The 12,518-nt window shown below is 44.7% G+C and overlaps 2 protein-coding genes across 7 annotated transcripts in view; one reads left to right on the plus strand and one right to left on the minus strand.

The window, feature by feature from the left end:
• The window catches only part of LOC126175344 (BTB/POZ domain-containing protein 1-like), a 633,855-nt gene that overhangs the window by 110,822 nt on the left and 510,515 nt on the right, over positions 1-12,518 (minus strand). Inside the window, exon 1 of one of the 6 annotated variants that reach the window (XM_049922074.1) lies at positions 12,283-12,313. The exons of the other annotated variants lie outside the window; for them this stretch is intronic. The gene's annotated coding sequence lies outside the window, so the exon portion shown is untranslated. Of the gene's footprint in view, positions 1-12,282; positions 12,314-12,518 lie in introns of those variants that run through there. 6 annotated transcript variants of the gene reach the window in all.
• LOC126175345 (uncharacterized) overlaps positions 1-12,518 on the plus strand; it is a 74,453-nt gene that overhangs the window by 40,202 nt on the left and 21,733 nt on the right. The gene's annotated exons all lie outside the window — the stretch shown is intronic.

Here is a 12,518-nt window from a genome sequence, read left to right on the forward strand (position 1 = left end):
AGGTTTTATAGTTGCTGGGGACTTAATTAATTAACTGTGTTAACGAAAATTTTCTTTCATTGTTTGTTGTTATTCTATGCAGTCAGATTGCGTACTAAAACTAGTCAGGGCCAGCTGTTTACGAGAATAATATTTTCATTAATATTTAATTAAGCCCCCATGCAAAGTGTTATTAACTCCGCAGTTTGATGAAGGCTACCCATAGCTTGTTTTCTGCAGTTTCTAGAGGTGCATAGAGGATAGGTTTAAACTGACCGTTTAGATCGAGAAAATCTGTGGCGGCTAGTGCTAGATGGGGATAGACAAGGATGGAATACGCAGTTGGTGGTGACCTGGCGGATTATGGTTGATTACACTACTGGTAACTGTAGTAAAGTATCGAGAAGTAATCACCTAGAATGACATAAACTAGAATCGGCGTATAAAACAAATTGTAGAAAAAGCATGGGCCAGTTTGAGATTCACTGGGAGAACCTTAAGGAAATGTAATCGATCCACGAAAGAAGTGGGTTGCAAAACACTCGTTCGCACGATTCTTATTGTTCCTCAGTGTGAGACACTTACCAAGAAGGATTAATATAAGAGATTCGGGAAATCCAAGGAAGAGCGTTTCGCCACCGGACTACTCTGCGGGAGATCGTTACGGAAGTGCTTAACTAACTTAAGGGGCCGACGCTACAAGAGGGACGTTGTGCACCAGGCGAGATTTACCGTTGAAATTAAAGAGCGTACGTTCCAAGCAGTGACGGCCGACACACGTCTCGCGAAATAATCGCGAATAAAAAAAAATCACAGGAATTACATGTCATACGGTGCCTTACCGCCATTCGTGAATGGAACAGGAATGTCGTGAAAAAGTACCGGTAGCTGCCATACACCTTAAGACGGCTTTCGGAGTTCGTCGCAAATGTAGTAGGAACCATTTTGCTACTCATTTTTGCTGCTTTAGGGAAACTACAGGTGGCCTAAAACTGGACTGGTTGACGAAAGTCTAACTCAGTAGCTTCACGTTGGTGAAGTAGAGTAATATTTTGGCGGCTAGTCGAAACGGGTGAACAGCACACACGGCAAATTCATATCGTCGTATTACGGTAGCGAGGGACGGCATAATGCGTACAATTGGTGGACAATAACAAATGCGGTCACCTTCATCTACATCTGCATCTGCATTCACACTTCAGTGCCTGGCAGAGGGTTGTTTGAACCATCTTCAGACTATTTCTGCACCGTTCCAGTCTGTAACAGGGCGTGGATGAATTAAACAATTAAATCTTACTGTACGATCTCTGATTTCTCTTAATTTATTACGATGACGATTTCTTCCTATGTAGGTTGATGACGATAAAGTATTTTCACATTTAGAGGAGGAAGTGGGTGATTGAAATTTTGTGAAAATATCAACGAGAAACGCCTCCGTTTGGACGATTTCCACCTCAACTCGCTTACCACATCCGTGACACTATCTTCCTTATTTCGCGATAATACAAAACGAGCTGCCCTTCTTTGGACTTTTTCGAAGTCCTTCGTCAGTTCCATCTGATAAGGATACCATGCCGCACAGAAGCACTCAAGGAGAGGACGAACGAGCGTTGTGTAAACAGTCTCTTTGATAAACCTATTGCATCTTCTAAGTGTCTGCCAGTAAAAAGTAGTGTTTGGTCCGCCTTCACCAAAACATTATCTATGTGATCGTTCCAGTTTAAGTTGTCAGTAATTGTAATTCATAGGTATTTAGTCGAACTGACAGCTTTTAAATTTATGTGATTAATCGTGTAACCAAAATTTAACGGATTTCTTTTCGTAGTCATGGTGATGACCCCACACTTTTCCTTCATTCACAGATAATTATCACTTTTCGCGCCGTGCATATATCGTGTCTAAGTCATTTTCAAAGTGTTTTTAATATTTTGGAGACATCAGTAGATTGTAAATGGTAGCATCATCTGCACACAATCTAAGAGGGCCGCTCAGATTGTCTTCAAAGCCGTTTATGTAGCTTAGGAGCAGCAGAGGGCCTGTAACACTTCTTTGGGGAATGCCGGACATCATTTCTGTTTTACTCGAGGATTTCCCGTCGCTTACTGAGAACTGTTACTCATTACTAGGTGCGAATAACGAGCTAGTTGAGTTGCACAAGTACGATATTTTCTGAATCCGTGCTGACTGTGTGTCAATGGACCGTTACTTTCGAGGTAATTCATAATGTTCGAACACAGTATATGTTCCAAACTCCTGCTGTCAATATACGTCGATGGTGTCCGCAGCCCAAAGTGACGAGGCAGTCGACGCACACGCGTTGAGCATCACCGCAAGGTCAGGGAGGGGCTGCGCTGGATAAACACGCCTCGCAGCCCTTTGAAGTCCGGCCGCCGTTTGTTGCGAACTGCCCGCAGTAAACCGCCCGCTCTGACTCACACCTGCGACGCGGCGCGCTCAGAGGAAGAGCAGCGTACCGAACGGCACTTCCCCCGCCTTATGTGCCATTTAGAAGCTTCTGGGGTCAATTACACCGTGAAGCACAGGTCCGATATTTATGAAACGCTGTGGAGTTGTTCTTCACATACCGAGTATTGATATAACTTTCGTTTCATAGGGAACTGACTTCTATCAGCTATGGTTTCAAAAAGAGCACGAATACACTCTTGCATTCGTTGTGGCGTGGAAGCAACCCGCCTTTGAATGTCATCTTGAGGGATTATATGCCATGCCTGGAACACTTTCCGTGTCAGCTGACGAAGATTGCTGGCTGGACGTTGGAAGGAAGGAAATGTTAGGCCACAGAGTTGAAGGGGGGGGGGGGGGAGAAATTAACATTTTTCTTAAGTTCAATCTAGCATAGCCAAAGGTGACACAAGGCAACCAACACTGTAAGTCGGTCGAGGACAGGAGCACACGTTGCTACATCGGCACCAGTATCCAGACACAAATTACAGATTCAGCAGAACATCCACTGAGAGAGAGAGAGACACAAGGACACACAGACAGAAATCACAGGGTGATTCAGCTGCCCCTATCTATTTGTTTTATGCAACCTGCAACACCTTCAATTACCACGACGTGAAAGATTTTCATAGTCTCACTTGCTACACACAAACTATTAGTCCTACAGAAAAAAATCACCAGACCTTGTTGTACAACATTTAATGTAATTAAATTCTGTACCTGGGCTGTGTTTGCACTAGAGGCCGTAATTCTCTAATTATTCCATAAAAACGCACAAAAGAAATCTTAAAACACGTTTTTTACGAAAGACTCGAAATCTGTGGCGAGAACGTATCCCAGCACAAGATTTAACTACATTAAATTTCCTAAAAAAAGGTGCTGTTAATTTTTTCTGTAGGAATAATACACTACTGGCCATTAAAATTGCTACACCACGAAGATGTCGTGCTACAGACGCGAAATTTAACCGACAGGAAGAAGATGCTGTGATATGCAAATGATTAGCTTTTTAGAGCATGCACACAAGGTTGGCGCCGATGGCGACACCTACAACGTGCTGACATGAGGAAAGTTTCCAACCGATTTCTCATACACAAATAGCAGTTGACCGGCGTTGCTTGGTGAAACGTTGTTGTGATGCTTCGTGTAAGGAGGAGAAATGCGTACCATCACGTTTCCGACTTCGATAAAGGTCGGATTGTAGCCTATCGCCGGCCGGGGTGGCCAAGCGGTTTTAGGCGCTACAGTCTGGAACCGCGCGACCGCTACGGTCGCAGGTTCGAATCCTGCCTCGGGTATGGATGTGTGTCATGTCCTTAGGTTAGTTAGGTTTAAGTAGTTCTAAGTTCTAGGGGACTGATGACCTCAGAAGTTAAGTCCCATAGTGCTCAGAGCCATTTTTTGTAGCCTATCGCGATTGCGGTTTATCGCATCGCGACATTGCTGCTCGCGTCGGTCGACATCCAATGACTGTTAGCAGAATATGGAATCGGTGGGTTTAGGAGGGTAATACGGAACGCCGTGCTGGATCCCAACGGCCTCGTATCACTAGCAGTCGAGATGACAGGCATCTTATCCGCATGGCTTTAACGGATCGTGCAGCCACGTCTTGATCCCTGAGTCAACAGATGGGGACGTTTGCAAGACAACAACCATCTGCACGAACAGTTCGACGACGTTTGCAGCACCATGGACTATCAGCTCGGAGACCATGGCTGCGGTTACCCTTGACGCTGCATCACAGACAGGAGCGCCTGCGATGGTGTACTCAACGACGAACCTGGGTGCACGAATGGTAAAACGCAATTTTTTCGGATGAATCCAGGTTCTGTTTACAGCATCATGATGGTCGCATCCGTGTTTGGCGACATCGCGGTGAACGCACATTAGAAGCGTGTATTCGTCATCGCCATACTGGCGTATCACCCGGTGTGATGGTATGGGGTGCCATTGGTTACACGTTTCGGTCACCTCTTGTTCGCAGTGACGGCACTTTGAACAGCGAACGTTACATTTCAGATGTGTTACGACCCGTGGCTCTACCCTTCATTCGATTCCTGCGAAACCCTACATTTCAGCAGGATAATGCACGACGGCATGTTGCAGGTCCTGTACGGGCCTTTCTGGATACAGGAAATGTTCGACTGCTGCCCTGGCCAGCACATTCTCCAGATCTTTCACCAATTGAAAACGTCTGGTCAATGGTTGCCGAGCAACTGGCTCGTCACAATACGCCAGTCACTACTCTTGATGAACTGTGGTATCGTATTATAGCTGCATGGGCAGCTGCACCTGTACACGCCATCCAAGCTCTGTTTGACTCAATGCCCAGGCGTATTAAGGCCGTTATTACGGCCAGACGTGGTTGTTCTGGGTACTGATTTCTCAGGATCTAAGCACCCAAATTGCGTGAAAATGTAATCGCATGTCAGTTATAGTACAATATCTTTGTCCAATGAATACCCGTTAATCATCTGCATTTCTTCTCGGTGTAGCAATTTTAATGGCCAGGAGTGTAGTTTGCGCGTAGGGCCGAAAGAGTAAGGAAAATCGTGTATGGTTATGAAGGCGTTGCAGGATGCACAAAACCCATTGCAGGGGCAGCTGAATCACACTGTTTGTGTTACCTTTTGTTACATGGAGCAACAAGATATACCTCGGATGCAATAACAGCTATCACAGACTTCAGAGTGCAGTTAATAGCCTGTATTACATTGTTAGGCAAACACAGTGGAACGAGGACTGCTGACTACTAGTAAAGAAGCAGGCCACTTCGGTCATAATGACAGAGCTTCACGTCATTACCTCCCGCCCGCCTCCATAAATACCGCAGTTCTCCAGCTCTGAACTCATTTGGTCATAAGAGTCGATGGCGTTCGTACCGAAGCACTCGATTCAATACTGACAAAATGCTCGGTATACTTGCCGTGTCACATACGGAGAAAACTCGAAGCTCTCGATGACTGCCTCCATCATCATCGTCAGGCGCTAAAAGTGAGTGTCGTGAAATGGCAAAGCTCCCACTTTTATACCCACAAGATGGCATCTGATTGGTTGTATTATGTGTTGGTGCGGACTGAGGTACGGTTTAGTGACCTCTGTGTATTAGATATTACAGCACTTCTCGTGAACATGCTGCTTGCCGCTCCCGAAATGACAGCATCGAAGTAACCACAACCTGCCGCTGATGGCACTTCACATTGACAGCCTACCACATCGCTGATGGAGAGACTGAGGGTCTTCAACCACCACTACATCTCACTGTCCTTATCACACTAACATCATCGTCGATTCTGGGTGAGAGGGCCATCCGTGTCTCTGTTCCTGATCATCACTGCAGACACTTCTGGGTCTCAGAGCCTACCTCTAAATATGAATAAAAAATGTTAACTTTCTAATCATGTTTTATTAGCGCCGAAAGACGTTCTACATTTCCATGATACCATACTGACAACGTAAAGGTGTCTCCGCTTGACACCTCCACAGGAGGAAAAGGGTTTAACGTCCTTTCGACATAGAGATCATTAGAGACAGAGCACAAGATCGAAATGTTTTGGGGAAAGAAATAGTCTGTGCACTTTCAAAGGAGGGATTTAGGGAACTCACGGAAAATCTAATTCAGTACAACCGGACGCGGATCTAAACTGTCGTCCTCTGAATTTGAGTCCAGTATCTGATCACTGCGACACCTTGCCCGGAGGAAGTCGATAAGAAAGTACATGTCTCCCCGTCCAATCCCAAACGTTTTATATAAATGACAAATCAAGGGATCGGCAGGGCCAGCGAAGGATCTTTAGGTCTCTCAAGGCATTTCTGGGGTTGATTACAGCTAGAGGTCGTGCGTTACCGTTCTGTAATATACCATGTGGTAGCCTGTACGTGAATGATTTGACAGCAGGGGTTACAATTCTCACCGTATTCTGGTGAGCATTCGGTCTCCCTTCTACAATTATCATATCAGTCCTGTTGAAATACTCAATACTCCCCACACCATGGTTCCAGAAGTTGGAGGGATATAGATATCTCTTGTTAATTGTAAACTTTCACCGCGGCGTCGACCTGACAGTCACAAATTGAAGCGCTGAACACCAAAGAACGTCATTAGGTATCTTAGTTTACTCTAACTCTACACCAGGCAAGTTTCTGTCGTCTGCAGTATGACATCAGCAAAAATACGGCGCATAATAACTCAGGATCAAAGCTCATCTTTCACATATTCCAGTAATCTCTTTCCGACGGTTTATAGCGACCCAATGCCGGTAGCATCTCATCGACCATTAGCTACTGACAATAGTCTGCTCGCCACAGTTACTCAAATATTCTTACAACTTTCTCGTGGTGTAGTCCTAGTCTTCCTGCCAAGCTGGTGCCCTGCCCTGACCCCATCTCGTCAACGCTCGTCTTGCAGTCACTGCACTACAACCAACTGTCTATGCGATCTGTCGGTATGATGCTCCGTTGTCCTCCAATTACTCGACCTTCCTTACAATCCGACACATGACGATAAACAGCATGTGAACGTCCTCTGTGCGTGCTGTGTTGCGATCTCCATCTGAAAAGTTCCAGTAACGTTAGGCACTCCCAGTAACCATCATTTACTCACTCTATTCTTCATCAGTAGGAACGGCATTTATCTATACTGAAAATAAGCTCGCAGAAGGATTAAATTTCGATCAACGTGTCCCAAGGACATGAATATACTGGAATATCGTTTTGGTAGCGTTCGGGAAGATTGTCATGGTGTAACACCCTCGATTTCCGTAAGTGTATAACATTTCAGAAACTTCCTCTCTGTTTAGGAGTTGTATTGTAGTAAAACTATGCAACACATTAATCTGTGTGAATAACAACTTTTGATTGGAGACAGAATAGCTTCTTTGTAGGATTCAACACGGTTCCATCATGTGAATCCCCACTTGCTCTGTCACTTAACAAGATTCAGAGGGCTGTAGATAGTCGTGTCGAGCGGGAACTCTTATTTATTGACTGAAAATCTTCAACACATTCTCGCAGCAAACAAAGAGAAACCTCACGGAATATATGTATGTGACTGGACTGGAGACTTCTAGAGAAAAAAACGCGTGACCGCTACGGTCGCAGGTTCGAATCGTGCCTCGGGCATGGATGTGTGTGATGTCCTTAGGTTAGTTAGGTTTAATTAGTTCTACGTTCTAGGGGACTGATGACCTCAGATGTTAAGTCCCATAGTGCTCAGAGCCATTTGAACCATCTTTCAGAAAAAAAATCTCAGTACATCGATCTTAATGAAGAGACGTATTCAGAATCGTAACTGTTTGCCCATGAGATTCAGGGCGTCGCAGGCAACGGCGCACACGCTGATGTCGTGTTCCTTAACGTCTGGAAGGTATTCGATACAGCTCCGCGAGGTGGTTTAGTGAACAAGATACGAACTTATCGGCTATCAGACCAAACTTCTTAGTAGATTCAAGACTACTTAGCAGATAAAACTCAAAACTTCTTTCTGAACCGAACGAAATCGGCAGATCTAAAAATGACTTGGGGAGTACCCTGAAGGAGTGTTATAGGGACGTTACTGTTTGCAGTAAGTATAAAAAATGTGATCTAGTGAGTAACATCGGAAGCTCCGAGAGGCTGTTCTCGCACGTTGACGTTGTCTGTACGTTGGTTGCAACGCTAGAAAATACTTGCACAGAATAGACGCTCGGTGAAATGACTGGCGACTGTCTTTAAAAGTAAATGTATTACATATACAGGGTGACAATTATTGGTCTAAATGAAAAAAAAATCAGTTACAAACTAAGGTGTGCACACACTTTATTCAACATGTAAATGCCACTACAGATATTCGGATTTAGGTTATGACATGTTCGATATGCCTGCCATCATTGGCGATGATGTGACGCAGACGAGTAGCGAAATTCTACGTGACCCTCTAAAGCGTCGAAACCTCGATGCTGTCGATGACCACCTGAATGGCTGTTTTCAGCTCAGGAATTGTTTTGGGGTTATTGCTGTACACCTTTTTATTAAGATAACCCCACAAAAGGGAGCCGCATGTGTTCAGATCCGGAGAATTTCGCAGCCAATCGAGGCCCATTTCAGTGGCCTCTGAGTACCCTATAGCCAGAACGCGATCTCCAAAGTGCTGCTCCTCGGCATCAAACACTCTCCTGCTTCGATGAGGTCGAGCTCCGTCTTGCATGAACTACATCTTGTCGAAATCACGGTCACTTTGGATAACGGGGATGAAATAATCTTCCAAAACATTCACGTACCGTTCGGTAGTCACTGTGCCATCAAGGAATATTGCACCGATTATTCCGTGACTGGACATTGCACACCACACAGTTACCCGCTGAGGTTGAAGAGACTTCTCGATCGCGAAATGCGGGTTGTTAGTCCCCCAGATGCCCCAGTTTAGCTTATTGACGAACCCATCCAAATGAAAGTGAGCTTCGTCGCTAAAACAAGCCATACAATTCTCGTCATGCCCCGCGGCCAACCGTTCAGAACTCATGACTATTTTATTTCGTAGAGTTCAATAATCGTCACCTTGGAAATACTAAATGTGTGTAACAGTGTAAGATGGTAAGATATTTAAGATTTGAATCTCCCATTCTGATCACTGATATGGCAGCAATACTTCTCACGTGAGTAGCAACATGACTGCAGCGTAACTATCACGTGACTGCGCGGGAAGGAGAATAAAGTATGTACGTGGAACTGTACATTGTTTGATGAAAAACGATACCACATACGAGCGACTTAAGTTGGTAAGAGCTCTTAGTGGCAACTGTGTGACTCCATGAACGAAAGTAAAACGAAAATATGACACAAGCGACGCATAGGTTTAGTGGACGGTTCGGTAAAGAGCCACCAATTCGTCAGACGTCGGCCACGTGCGAGAAGAAAAATTTTCACCTGGGAAGTGTTTTGGGTGCCTCCTGCTGTGATCGTGCACCAAGCCGAAGGGAAACATGTGATGCGATTAGTGCATCACTGGCGTGATCAACTTGCAAGTCGACCAGCTGGCGTGGTGCAGAACTTGGAATTTAAAGGAGCCTATTGCAGCCGACGTGGAAATAGTCTTAGGACTGTAAGCATTCCAGCCAGTAACCATCAGAGAACAACCTTATTTAAATTGCTGGAGGCTTAACGAAGCTATGCAGGGATAATGGAGGTGCACATACGGACGTTTTGGACAAATAACTGTATTATTAATGGTCCAATGAAATAACTGGCTTTCGGGCCACCCTGTTGGTGAAGAGGTCCATTTGTGTTCTGTTCCGTAGTTCTCGAAAAATGACTAGGAAGTATGACACCCAATAATTAGGGGTAACTGTCCGCAACGAACTAAAGCTCAACGATCACATAGAAGTATTTGTCGGAGGAGCAGATGCCAGGATTAGATTCGTTGGAAGAATCTTAAGGAAATATTATTCATCGACGGCAGCAGTTCGATGAATTCTTGAGCATTACTCGTCAGCTTGGGATTCTTACGAAGTTGGATTTTTAGGAGAGGTAGAGAAGATCCATCAAAAAGTGTAGCGTTTCACTACAAGGTAAGTGTAGTGCATCAGGGAAAGCTTATCTTTTCAGATTCCGGGAGCGTACTTTCCAGGAAGAATCGGGCAACATACTGCTTCACCCCATCCGTGGCTCACAAAATGAGTACGCCAAAAAATCAGGTATACTAGAGCTCATACTGAAGCTTGCTGACAGCGATTCTTCCTTCAAAGAGCAGGTACAGGTAGGCGAAGTTGGTAATCGTCGATCCGGTTATCTCATTGCGATGTACACTGAGGTGACGAAAGTCATGGGACACCTCCTAATATCGTGTCGGACCTGCTTTTGCCCGGCGTAGTGCAGCAGCTCGACGTGGCATGGACTCAACAAGTCGCTGGAAGTCACCTGCAGAAATATTGAGCCGTGATGCCTCTATAGCCGTCCACACTTGCGAATGTGTTGCCAGTGCAGAATTTTGAGTTGGAACTGAACTCTCGAATATGTCCCATAAATTTTCGTTGGGATTCATATCGCCCGGTATGCCTAGCCAAATCATTCGCTCGAACTGTCCAGTATGTTCTTCAAACCGGTATATGGCGCATTGTCATCCATAAAAATACTATGAGTCCATTAATGGATAGAAATGATCTTCAAGTAGCCTCCAATAACTATTTCCAGTCAATGATCGCTTCAGTTGGACTAAAGGACCTAGTCCACTCCACGTTAACACTGCCCACATCGTTATGGAGTTACCATCAGCTTGCACAGTACCTTGTTGGCAATTTGGGTCCATGCTTCCGCGGAGTCTGCGCCACACTCGAACCCTTCCAACAGTTCTTACCACCCGATATCGCGACTCATCTGATCAGGCAACGGCTTTCTAGGCGTCCAGGGTCCAACCGTTTTGTGCTCACGAGTCCAGGACGAGTGTTGTAGGCGATGTCATGCTTAGAAAAGACACTCGTATCGGTTGTCTGCTGTCAGTGCATATAACACTTCAAAGTTGCTGGAATATTACGAGATTTCACTGCACTGTCCTAACGTGCGTCCCATATTGATTTCTGCAGTGTTGCTTGTCTGTTACCATGACAACTCTACGCAAAAGACGCTGCTCTCGGTCGTCAACTGAAGACCGTCGGCCACTGCGTTGTCCGTGGAGAGAGGTAATGCCTAAAAAATCTGATATTCTCGGAACACTCTTGACACTGCGGATCTCGGATTATTGAATTCCTTATCAATTTCCACGTTCGAAGTCTGTTAATTTCCGTCGTGCGGCCATAATCACGTTGCAAACGTTTCCACATGAGTACAAGTGACACCTCCGCCAATGCACTGCCCTTTTATACCTAGTGTAGGCGATACTACCGCCATCTGTATATGTGCATATCGCTACCCCATGTCTTTCGTCACATCAGTGTAGAAAGTAAGCAGAACTGACCACACGATTCATCTCACTCTAGCAAACCATTTGCATTTAGTATGGATCGTCGTGGGATTAAATTTTCCGAAGCTAAATTAACCCCCACTCTGATCTCCAAGGTGGGACAGTCTCGGAAAGGCTTAATTAAAGTAGGAATTACTGCTATAATCAAGATGATTATAAAGTTAAAGCAGAAGAATATAAAAAGCAGGAACGCGGAATGCTTGGTGGCTGGGAATTTATGGCCTGCCGTAGTGGCCGTGCGGTTCTAGGCGCTACAGTCTGGAGTCGAGCGACCGCTACGGTCGCAGGTTCGAATCCTGCCTCGGGCATGGATGTGTGTGATGTCCTTAGGTTAGTTAGGTTTAATTAGTTCTAAGTTCTAGGTGACTGATAACCTCAGCAGTTAAGTTGCGTAGTGCTCAGAGCCATTTGAACCATTTTGGGAATTTATGATAAAGCAGAGAACATAAAATAGGAGACGACACGGCTCGAAACTGATATAGAAATTTCTGAAATTAAACTAGAAGGTCGAGATGATTTCTGGAGTCTCTTCTGGAGTGTAATATACTTACCAGATCAAAGCTAAAATACTGAAGTAACTGCAGTACGGTTCAAGGAATGAGAGCAAACGGTCAAAATCTAATTGCAATATAGTGACAGGTTGCTGTTACTTAAACTGAACACAGAGCTAATAATTTATCTATCATCAAAGTAGACATGCTAATAACCCAACTCAGTGATAAACACGTGGAGCAAGTCTGGAATACATGGGAGACAGAATCATATTGTTGTGTGTGATTTGGAAGCTGTGGTAGGAAACACACTAGAAGCTGAAGGGACATAAAAGTATGGACTGGAAACTACAAATCAAAGAAGGCGAAGCGTTTCTGGCTCCTATATGGATGAAGGGCAAACGGTTTCACAAATACCTTATTTCTGAGCCATCCAACACGAGGTTATGTACGAGTAAGACCAGTGGATCAGTGACAAGAGGGTAGCAGTTACGTGGTACAAACTACAACAAAAAATAAATTTTAAATTCATAATAAAACATGGTATGCGGGCTATGAATGTACTAAACACAATTCTTTGCTGAGAAAACTAGAACTGCAGTGAAACAACTACAAAAATTTAGGTTAAATATCAAAACACAAATGCGAAACTT

This window comes from Schistocerca cancellata, chromosome 3 (genome assembly GCF_023864275.1).
Source record: "Schistocerca cancellata isolate TAMUIC-IGC-003103 chromosome 3, iqSchCanc2.1, whole genome shotgun sequence".
Taxonomy (NCBI): Eukaryota; Metazoa; Arthropoda; class Insecta; order Orthoptera; family Acrididae; genus Schistocerca; species Schistocerca cancellata.